At 42.7% G+C, this 10,903-nt stretch overlaps 1 long non-coding RNA gene across 1 annotated transcript; it reads left to right on the top strand.

Moving 5' to 3' along the window:
• Positions 1 to 3,499: 3,499 nt before the first annotated feature.
• Positions 3,500 to 7,580, top strand: LOC117351891. The gene is made up of 2 exons (XR_004537520.1): positions 3,500 to 3,624; positions 6,645 to 7,580. It is a non-coding gene; the product is annotated as an uncharacterized LOC117351891 (long non-coding RNA).
• Positions 7,581 to 10,903: the final 3,323 nt, after the last annotated feature.

The following is a 10,903-nucleotide window of genomic DNA, read 5'->3' as shown; positions in this document are numbered from 1 at the left end:
TGGGTAACCCCCGTGGCAGCCTAAAATCCTAACGCCTCATCAATGGAGGGGGGTTAGGTATTAGCGCGGCAGGCGGTATAACGCGCAGTATTCCGCAGGTTAAACCACTACCGCACCTTTGTAAAAGGACCACTATGTATTTAGCATGGGAAAAAGCAAGTACTGCCCATGCACCAGAGCCTTCTAAACTGTAAAGAACTTCTGCTGAGTTAATTCAGTCATCTTCCCCACTGGGAAAAATATACAGGCCTCTTATAATATAGTTAAAAGCTACAGGCTCTTTCTCTAGAATCTAAGGGAGAGTTGGATGAAAATAGCGGCACTGGGGGGGGATCCTTGAAAAAGCAAATAATTGCGAAACAGGTCGGATCCACTGCTCCCAGGTCGAATTTAGCAGAAGATGAGTTTAAGCTAAGTACAAAAGTCATCTTTTAAAATATAAATTATTGTACTTTAAAAGAATGATAAAAGAAGAAATATTTAAAAAATGAATTTAATAAAAATGAATTTTTCAAGGCCAGTGAGGAACTTATGGCACAGTCGTCCCCGTTTGATAAAATTAATTATTCAAGGTGGAGGAGGTGTATCTGAGGCCTTTATAAAAATTCCCCAAAAATCTATACATTGAGTAAAGTTGTGATAAGTTGAATACTTTGATATTTTCACTCGGTTGCTTGATTGAGAATTAATGCTTATAATATATACAGATCTGTTCACTGGGAAAACGAGGATTTCAACCCCTAACAAAGGAAGAGAGTGAGAGAGAATGAGTGAAGGCCTTTTCACCTTCATCTTTAGTGAGTCTTTATCCGAGTCTGGATATCCAGATACAGCAGAAATCTAGAAACAGAGTTGGCACATACAGCTGGCCGTAAGACTTCATTAATGAGTCTTACTACCACGGAAAGCTTTTGTGCCTATTCCGGTTTGTTTAATAACTGATTATTTTGCCTTTTAAAAATGTTTAATCAGCAAGGGAATCAGATAGTAAAGATTAATGCTATTATAACTGTATTTTGGTGGCGTTCGGGTCTTCTGGTAAGTAAGCTGCACTGAACCTGTCTAAGAAAATAGCAGCTTAGAGGAACTAACAGAACAGAACAAACTCCCAATCATAAGTTCAAGTACTTAGGGCTCCTTTTATGAAGCTGCGGTAGGCGGTTAATGCGCGGAATACCGTGCGTTCAACCGCCTGGCGCACTAGTCGCTAACGCCTCCATTGACGAGGCGTTAGTTTTATGGTGTGCCGCGGGGCTTAGCGCGTGATGAAATGTCCGACGCGCTAACCCCCATAGCTCACCTTGATAAAAGGATCCCTTACTGTATTACATAAAAAAAGTTTTCAAGGCCTTACAAAAAGTCTATACAGTACAATGTTTGAATTTGGATGGGACCTATAGTTCCAAAATTTGACTAGATTGAAATGCAAAAGAATGATCAAGAAGACTTTACTGGACAACAAATGTTTCCCAAAGTTTTTTGCTTCCTTAAAACAAACTGCTGATTATGATAGACCCCCTTCAAAATAAACACAAATTTAATTTCCCACTGACTGTATCACATAGGAATTTTGAGAAACACGATGGTATCTTTGATTGACTATAACATGTTTTAATGCACAAAGTTTCTGATACGCTGTGATATTTCGCTAAAAGTGTTTTCCTGCTGATTTTCGTTTGTACTCAGTGTCCGGTGCATCTCGTCGCAGTGTCCAATAGTCAACCAGCATTGATGGATTCCAGTTGCCCCGCTATCTTTTTTTCCATCTGGGCAATATCCTGGTGAAGCCCTGTGCCATGTTCATCGCTGACTGCACCAAGATTTGCAGGGAAGACATCCACGTGTGAATGTAGAAAGTGGATCTTCAGTGACCTGTTGCACTTCATGGTTTTGTATGCTTTAAGAAGTTTATCAACCAGTTGAATGTAGTTTGGTGCTCTGGAAGTGCCAAGAAAATTCTCAACGGCATCCTTGAATACTTTCCAGGTGACTTTCTCTGGCCCGACTAACAGATCTTCAAATCTCTCATCATTGATGACATGTCTGATCTGTGGACTGACAAAAATGCCTTCCTTAATCTTGGCGTCAGTTATTCTTGGAAGCATCTGTCTTAGATAAAGCAAACCTTTGCTTTTACGAAATTTTTCATCAGTCCAAGTTTTAGGTGAAGAGGAGGCAAATATATCTTTGGCATGTCAACAAGTGGTTCATGTACCACATTTTTCTGTCCTGGAACCAAATTCTTACGGAGCGGCCAGTCCTTAGCACGGCTGTCCCATTCAAAAATAAAACAATAGTACGGTACTTGGTATTTCCAAGCTGCATTCCAAGTAGCAGATGTTCCAGTTGTGCTTTAACAGCAGTTCTACGTTTTCATATGTTTCTTTCATGCATGCAGCCTGAAATTATAACAAGAAATGGTAAAAATGTACTTTTTTTTGTTAAAATGGTATGTGATACGTAATTTTAAATGTGATTTTGGTGATCAGCAATGAGAAATCTTTCCAGCAGGCCACTCATCCCTGCACACACTTGTCCTCAGCCTGTGAAGAGAGGCAGAGTTGCAGAAATAATGGGGGCTGTCCCCGAGGTCTCCAGAGCAATCATTGGCCCCTGGGCTGAGATGTTTCAATGGGTATTTTGTTGACATCATCAGTAACATTACTTTGTCATAACGTCTGCTGCTGAGCGTATTTTTCCAGTACACCGCCTTGAGTGAATTTCTTGAAAAAGGCTAACAAATTAATAGTATTGCTAAGGGCATTCTGTTGTGTGAATAGATATGTATGTGATGCTTTTCAGTTGTTATGCTGTAGTGTATATGTGCTTTCATGTATGTGAATTACGCTTTTATGTATGTGAATTTGTAAACCGTTGAGATTTTCGGCGGTAAGTTAACTACTTCTGGACACTGGTGCTAGATTTGATCCCCCCCCCCCTTTTCTGCTAGATTGGAATCGATTTAATTATTGCCCTCTTACAAATCTGAGTTTAAGTTGGAGTGCATCCTGCTGTATTGAGGATTTTCATGGCCATGGGGGGGGGGGGAAGTAGTCAATTTGGGCTACCAATTATTAGTAACAAGGTCTGATTGCATATAAAGGGACCTGCGGTACAACAGCATGAGTTAGTGGTATGGTAGCCCTTGTTCCTCTCCTTCTCCAGGCCGAGCAATGGTTGCAATGATTTCTGCGTGGCCCCTTTAATTTCCTGGAGATCTCTGCAAAGGCAAATAAAATGAAAGAAGCTCGTCTGTATTTGACTTAGTTAAACAATACGCTTATTTAAACTTATCACCATCTCACATATTAAAACCCATGCACACAGAGCGTGACAGGCCGCTAGTTAAACTCGGTTGCCCTGTGAAACCCACATTATAACGTTGCATAATGTGGAGAGCATCGACCTCTCCTCGGCGCAGTAAAAAGATCCTCCCGCCCTAAGCAAAGGAGTGGGCGGGGTCTGGCGCAATGTCCAGTTTCATCAAATCGAGCCCTGCCCCATCTTGCCATGCGCACGTGCCCCTTCGCGCTGTGAGCAGCAACGCTAGCCTCTGGTATCACTTCCTAGGCCAGGGTCCAGGAAGTGACGTCTGAGGAAGAGCCAACAGTGAATATTAAAGAGGTATGAGGGAAGGAATTTATTATGTAAATCGGGGGGAGGGGGGGCTCTGGTTGGTATGTATTTTGGTATATAGCTATTTCTGATATATGATCATTTATTTATAAAGTGTGACTATTGAAAGAATTAAAAAAAACGAACCCCTTCTTTTACTAAGGCGTGCTAGCCGATTCAGCAAATGTTAACACGTCCATAGAATATAATGGACGCGTTAGCATTTAGCGTGTGTTAAATCGTCTACCGCGCCTTAGTAAAAAGGACCCCTAAATGTAATAGCTTCCTGAGTATTTAGCTACAGATTCATTAGGGAAATCCTGAAAACCTAACTGGATTGCGGCCCTCAAGGACCGATGTTGGTGAACCCTGGGTTGATCCATACCAACTCAAGCTCTACAGTCCCTTCCTCTCCCTCTGCATGGATCTGGCATCCCATCCTCATCTATTTCACATTCACACATCCACCACCCTTTCCTCAATCTACCCGTTTGGCCTTCATTCTATAATCTCCTCCGTTTGGAGCTTCCTTTCTGTTGAAGGAGGCATGCCTCCTGTGCATTCATTCATGGCTCCATAAGAATTGCCGCTGCTGGGTCAGACCAGTGGTCCATCGTGCCCAGCAGTCTGCTCACGCGGCGGCCCTCCGGTCAAAGACCAGCGCCCTGAGACTAGCCCTACCTGCATGCTAGTCCCAGGGCGCTGGTCTTAGATATTTCATTTTCTTTGCCTTTTCTCTCCTGTCCTGATTGTCCTCCAGGGAACATATTTTAGGTCTTTCAGTCTGACTCCATCAAAAAAAAAAAAATATATATATATATATATCTCCCTATGGGAGTACTTATCATATGATGTATCAACCAAAGCGCCTATGTAATCAAACTGGATAATCAGAGAATGTACACTGTTCAAAGAACCATGAAATAAATATATTTTTAAACCATATTTTTTAGAACAAAATTCCCGATGCGCAGGCACTGCAATTGTTGAAATTTTTAGACACTGAGCCCCAATTCTCTCTTTTGAATTGAAAGTTACTGTTGAACTGGGGATACCAGGAAGTACTTCTTCACTGAAAGAGTGGTGGACCATTGGAACGAGCTCCCGGAGCAGGTGATCGTAGCCAGCAGCATACAAGATTTTAAGAATAAATGGGATGCCCACGTCGGATCCCTACGAGGGTAGCATAGAGGAGGGTAGCTTGGGGACGAGTGATAAGAGTGTAGATTAGGGGAGGGTTGTTGGAGTGGGCAGACTTGATGGGCTATGGCCCTTTTCTGCCGTCATTTTCTATGTTTCTATGTTTAACATATTTCAAGGGGCTACATCAACAGTGAATGCACACTGAGATATTATTTCACCTTTATTTTGGTGTAACACTTCATCTTTTCATAAGGGTGTTTTCACAAAACAAGGAGAGAACATTTGTGATGTAATTGCAGCGCTTGTGTATCGGGAATTTTCCCGCATGCAGTTGCTTGAGCAGCGGACATTACCGAGGTTCTCTTTTTTTTTGTTCAAAATATATTTCTTTCATTCTCTGATGATCCATTTGCTTTAGGACAGAGCTGGACTGACTCCATCCTGTTTCTATATTTTGGAAGGTCCTTTTTTCTAGAATTGTACACCACGATTTCAGATGAGCTGTCAAGTGTCACCATAGGCTTAAGCCGAGGCACCCATCGCTTCCCTTTTCCTGCTGGCCATCCCTCTATGTATTTACCTAAGCATCCCCCAGGCTTTTTGGGTACATCATATAATTTAGGCCGTGAAAACACAACCTTGTTTTCATATGGTAGTATTTTGATCTATGCTGCCAAACTCAGTTAATTACCCATGTACCATTCAGTAATGACTGTTTTACTTGTCAGAGCGTCCTATCCTCTGAAGGTTTGAAGGTGGGAGAGTTTTTCACATTCTATTACTAAATAAATTTTCATTATAAATCTACCAGTGAAAATGTTCCCAGTTTGTGAAGTCCCAAGTGAGATAGCGGCTAAACTCAGTTTCAGCTCTCTAGACTAGAGAATGACACGAGAACAAATTTTACCCCATCCCGTCCCCCCGTGAGTTTTGTCGCTGTCCCTGTTCCATTCCTATAAGTTCTGCCTTAACCACACAAGCCTTGAACGCTTATGATTTTAAAGTGTTTGAGGCTTGTGTAGATGAGGACAGAGGTTTCAAGAACGGGGCAGGGATAGGAAAATAACGGGGAAAAATTTGTCGGGAAGGGGTAAAACACGGACCTGACGGACGTCGCGGATCTAAACCCGCACGTGCTTACGTGCCGCTTGTAGTTAGTTTCTGGCTCTGACAGACCTCAGTGACAATTTAGCTCTGACGGATCCTAATACTTTTTCCTCCCTATGTTGAGACGGATCCGTCAGCGCTACAATGTCATCGAGGTCTGTCAGAGCCGATTTACTGGGGCTGCAGGAAACCAGTTTAAAGGATTCGTTTTAGAGCCGCTCCAGCACTATTCTCTGGCTCTGACAGACCTCGGTGACATTTTAGCGCTGACGGATCCTAATACTTTTCCCTCCCTATGCTGAGACGGATCCGTAAGCACTAAATTGTCACCAAGGTCTGTCAGAGCCAGAAACTAACTACAAGCGGCAGGGACCTCAGATTTTTAAGCACGTGCGGGTTTAGATTCGCGAGGTCCGCGTTTTACCCCTTCCCTAATTTGTCCCCTTGTCATTCTCTACTCTGGCTAAGGATACAGTGGAGGGGATAAGCAGTGCTGAAAGTGGGATATGTAAATGCAGGGTAAGGAGAAACTGGGGAGCCCCAAATGAAAGCTTGTGGCTTCATAGTCCAGTAGTGACTCGTTCCATTTCAGATGGAAGGTCAAGGAGCAGAAAACAACTGCTGGTGGAGGGGACTTAGCGGGACCATCCCAAGGGTGTCTGATGCCCTAGGCCGGTAGCTCTCAAACATGTCCTGGGGGGGGGGGGAGGTGAGGTCTAGGCTGATTCTTTATGGCCAGTTCAGCGCAGCTCTTTCAACACAGCTATTTTGTTGCACAGAGCTAGCCGCAATGAAACGACAAACACCAATTGATCACCCATAAGCCCAACACAAGACTGCGTTTTGCCCAAAAGCGTCTTCAGGAGCTGTGGCAGGATAAGATTCAAGATGTGTTCTGAAAAACATTCTTTGTCATCATAACTGCAAGAGCTGGGAGGAACCAACCGTCAGGTCATCACAGCACATCCATGGCTTCCCACAGGAATAAATAATGTAAAACTGGTGACAAGAAAAGAGAGAAGGAGCAAAGAACTGATATCAAATGAACTCAGGTTTTCAACTACTTTGAACGGCACAAGATTAATCCGGAACGTCTGTGAGAATAAGAAAATGGAGTGTGAATTTTGCATATGTAAATTAGCTAATTCATGTAGATGAAGTAGGAAGAGGCTCCCGTTACTGTGATGTTTTATGTCTAAATCTATATGTGGGACTATTTATTGATAAGTGGGTAATGGTTATTACTATTATGATATATAAAGAAATCATCATTTTATAAATATATTTACAATTCTCAATAGCTTCATTGGAAAAGAGTATGCATATTCATTAAGGATATTTTGAAAACTTCCACTGGCTGGGGGTTCTCCAGGAGAAGTTTGAGAACCAATGCCCTAGGCAAAATTTCAGCCTTGGGTTCCCCCGGGGGCAGCTGAAGAATCTACCCCCTGTAATCCAGGATCTCCCCTTCCAGGGAGAGGAGAAGTAGGCTAATGATTAGAGCGGTGGGCTGAAATCCAGGTAGCCCAGTTCAAATCTCACTATTGCTTTATGGGATCTTGGGAAAGTCACTGGCCTCCACTGTTGGAGGAGCCAGCTCAGACTGGGAGCCCTCCAGAATCACCCACTGTACCTGAATGCACACCCCCTTTGATAGCGCTCAGGCCTGCAGGCAGTATATAAGAAATATAATAAATGCTTTTATTATCTCACTGTACCTGCTATGTTTGCAGTTTATGGGATGGGAACACATTCTCTATTTGCCTCCTACATGTCTATAAACCAGACTTTTCCTGTTGACCCCACAGGGAATACTCTCTCTTATTCTTCCTCTTGCCGCTATGGGGTCTCTGCCCTGATTGCTGTATCCGGTGGACGGAATCCAAATGGATGGTGGCAAAATGCCCCCCACCCATGGGGAAGTGTCCACATTCCTCTGTTACCAGTTAACCCTTTCAGGACCATAAGGATCGTAGGCCAATTTTTGTGGTTTTGACGACATTTTTATGGTAAAAAGGGCTTGCAGATGCCAAAAAATCGATTTTTTTTGTGAAATATCATTATTTTTATTTAAAAAATCACACTTCTGGCTTATGGACAGTGTGGCAAGTGAATCTTCTCGTCAATCTGGCAACGACGCTAATGAATGAATGTCGGAACCAGTTTGTTTACATAAAGACAGTATCCTATGGAATCCGTACATATCAAATTTAGAACTGTAGACTATCCCAATCAAAATTTATAGGATTTTAAAGTTATGGGACAAATATGTCCCTTGGTCCTGAAAGGGTTAAGCAGTGAATCTTTTCACCCCCTTGTGGGTGCAGAGCCCTGCCTCAGCTCTCTGAGAGGATGACTTGGGTAAAGAAATCTCTCCCTTCAATCCAATTGACATATTTTCCAATGATTTGAGAGATCATGAGAAGCAGAAGCAGCGCGTAGGATGCACTGGCCACGGTTACTGAGTCTGCAACAATAGAGGATAGAGAAACAAACAAAAAAAAAATCCCAAATCAATGGTGAAGTGGACGTGAGCGGCGCTGACAATGCACTCGGTCTATTCACTGTACCTCTGTGTTCCCATTCAGCCTCTGCCCAGTACAGCGGAGCAACGAGTGGCAAATTGACTAATTACACGATTTGTTCAGTTTTTAATACTTAAGTCTTTGTATTCAGCGTGAGCGGTTGGGGCTGGTAATGGCTTTTACTGGGATATTGCATTTTTTTCGGTGATTATTCTTCGCTGAATACAAAAGCCGTTCCCAGCAGAGGAATGATTTTGTAAACTCACTTGTTTGACCATTTTGTCTCCCTTCTTGGCTTTTGCTTGAATCCTTCAGTGGGTAATTTGACAGCAAATTATAGCGAGAACAGAGCAAGAAGACATTACATCTCTTAAAAAAAAAATACAATTGTTTTCTTCACATAAACACAAGTTTAATTTGCTCTTGTTACTGGCTTTATGCCCTCTCGACTGTTGCTTTTATACAAATTCACATTAGTGTTATAATTTTAAAGGGACACGGTGAGTGGGGACAAAAGACCCCTGTTCTCTTCTGTAGATTCCTAAAGCTTAAGTGAAAGAATTCAGGAAAGCATCTTTCTGGTTAACTTTGTCACAGGAGGGTAAAGAGATGCCACTATTTGCTGGCTCTATCCTGTCCACTGTTCACTTACAAAAGGGCAGATGGATAATGAGGGTGATTCTTAGTAATGGAGCTGTATGCCTGATGTAAACCGCTTAGATAACCTTGATAGGTGGTATATAAATAAATATATCACCAGGGGCATAGCTACCATTGATTGAGCCTGGCACAGTGCCCAGAGCCTCTCAATAGCAGGGGATGCCTGCAGATGAACCCTCCCTTCTCTTCCTGCACCTGGGTCTGGCATCTCTGGGCTACTCACCTTCCTGCTGGTCCTCCAGGCGTTGCTCCAGAGAGTGCTGAAGGCTGCCTCTCTCTGGTAGCTGTGTCCTGCCCAAAATAAGTTGCAACAGAGGAGGGGCTTTGCTGGTCACAGAGAGGCAGCTTTGATGCTCTCTCTGCCCTGGCCACTGCAGTGTTTGGGGGACTGGCAGGTGGGTGGCGAGTTGTAGAGATGCTAGACCCAGATGCTGGGGGGGGGGAGGGGAATAGAGTGAGAGAGACTCTGGCCCTAAACCAAGGAGGGAGAGAGAGTGAGACACCCTGGGCCAAGGAGGGATAAGAAGTCTTTGGTCTGCGCTTACGATCACCGAAACCTCTTTTCACAAAAAAAATAAAAAATTATCTAGATTGAGTTTCTTGTTAATTTTGGAGAACCATTTCCCTGGTGATACTTTTTCATTGATAGGGGAGTTTTTGATTTGTTGAATTTTGGTCTCTTCTCTAGTTCCGGTATTTGTATAGATTCACGTTGAAAAGGCACCAAAAAATTGAGTGGAGATACAAGAAGAGTTGGGGAGGGACGAGGGAGCTACAGAAATGGATTTTCTAATGGTTATCCAATAAACACCTATTGTTGGGGTGTTCTATCAACGTTTATCCAATGAAACTTAAAATCAAAAGGCCTAAACATGTGTCAGGGTTTGGAGCAAGGACCACCCACCCCCATAATATAAAGCACCCTTTCTATTAAGAAAGACTTTGTTTACCGATGTCTTGTAAATCAAACATGAAAGTTCAAAACTGATGGTTATTTTCTGGTCCTCACAAAAAAAAAAAAAAAAGTATTTACTTAAAAATGTTACAAAAATGTGTGCGAAGCTGTTCCTAACTCCATCGTATGACAGTCTGTATACAAAATCCATTCATCTTGAACCATCTGGGATGCGAAGGATTCCTGCTTCAATTCCCAGGAGCTCCAGCACTGCGCCACGCACAACACCATGCGGCAAATGCTATAAATGGAGCTTTTAGTCAAGCCTACCGCTGCCTCACTTAATTGGTTTAATTGGTTCAATCAGCACAGTAATGTGGAATGTTAGAAATGATCAAGAAAGGCATGGAAAACAAAGACGAAAATTTTATAATGCCCTTGTATCACTCTATGGTACAGCCACACCTCGAATCCTGTGGACAGTTCTGGTCTTCATATCTCAAAAAAGATATAGTAGAATTGTAGGATTTAAAACAAACTGGAGAAAATATTTCTTCACACAATGTGAAATTAAACTCTGGAATGTGGCGAAAGCAGTTAGCTTAGAAGGGGATAAAAAAGGCTTGGATAATTTCCTAAAAGAGAAGTCCATGGGCCATTATTGAGAAGGTTTGGGGAAATCCATTGCTTATTCCTAGGATAAGCAGCATAAAATCTGTTTTACTACTTGGGACCTGGGTTGGCCACTGATGGAAACAGGATACTGGGCTTGATGGACCTTTGATCTGTCCCAGTATGCCAGCTCTTATGTTCTTATGTGAACCAAGCCATTGTGACATCACTGCTGAGGCATTGGTGGAAAGAGCCATTATGACATCACAATCTCAGCTGTGGAATGTTGCTACTCTTTGGGTTTCTGCCAAGTACTTGGGACCTGAGTAGGTCACTGTTGGAAAAG

This window comes from Geotrypetes seraphini, chromosome 18 (genome assembly GCF_902459505.1).
Source record: "Geotrypetes seraphini chromosome 18, aGeoSer1.1, whole genome shotgun sequence".
In the NCBI taxonomy this organism is placed as follows: Eukaryota; Metazoa; Chordata; class Amphibia; order Gymnophiona; family Dermophiidae; genus Geotrypetes; species Geotrypetes seraphini.
Note: the sequence above shows the minus strand (reverse complement) of the source record. Positions and strands in the feature narration are given on the sequence as shown.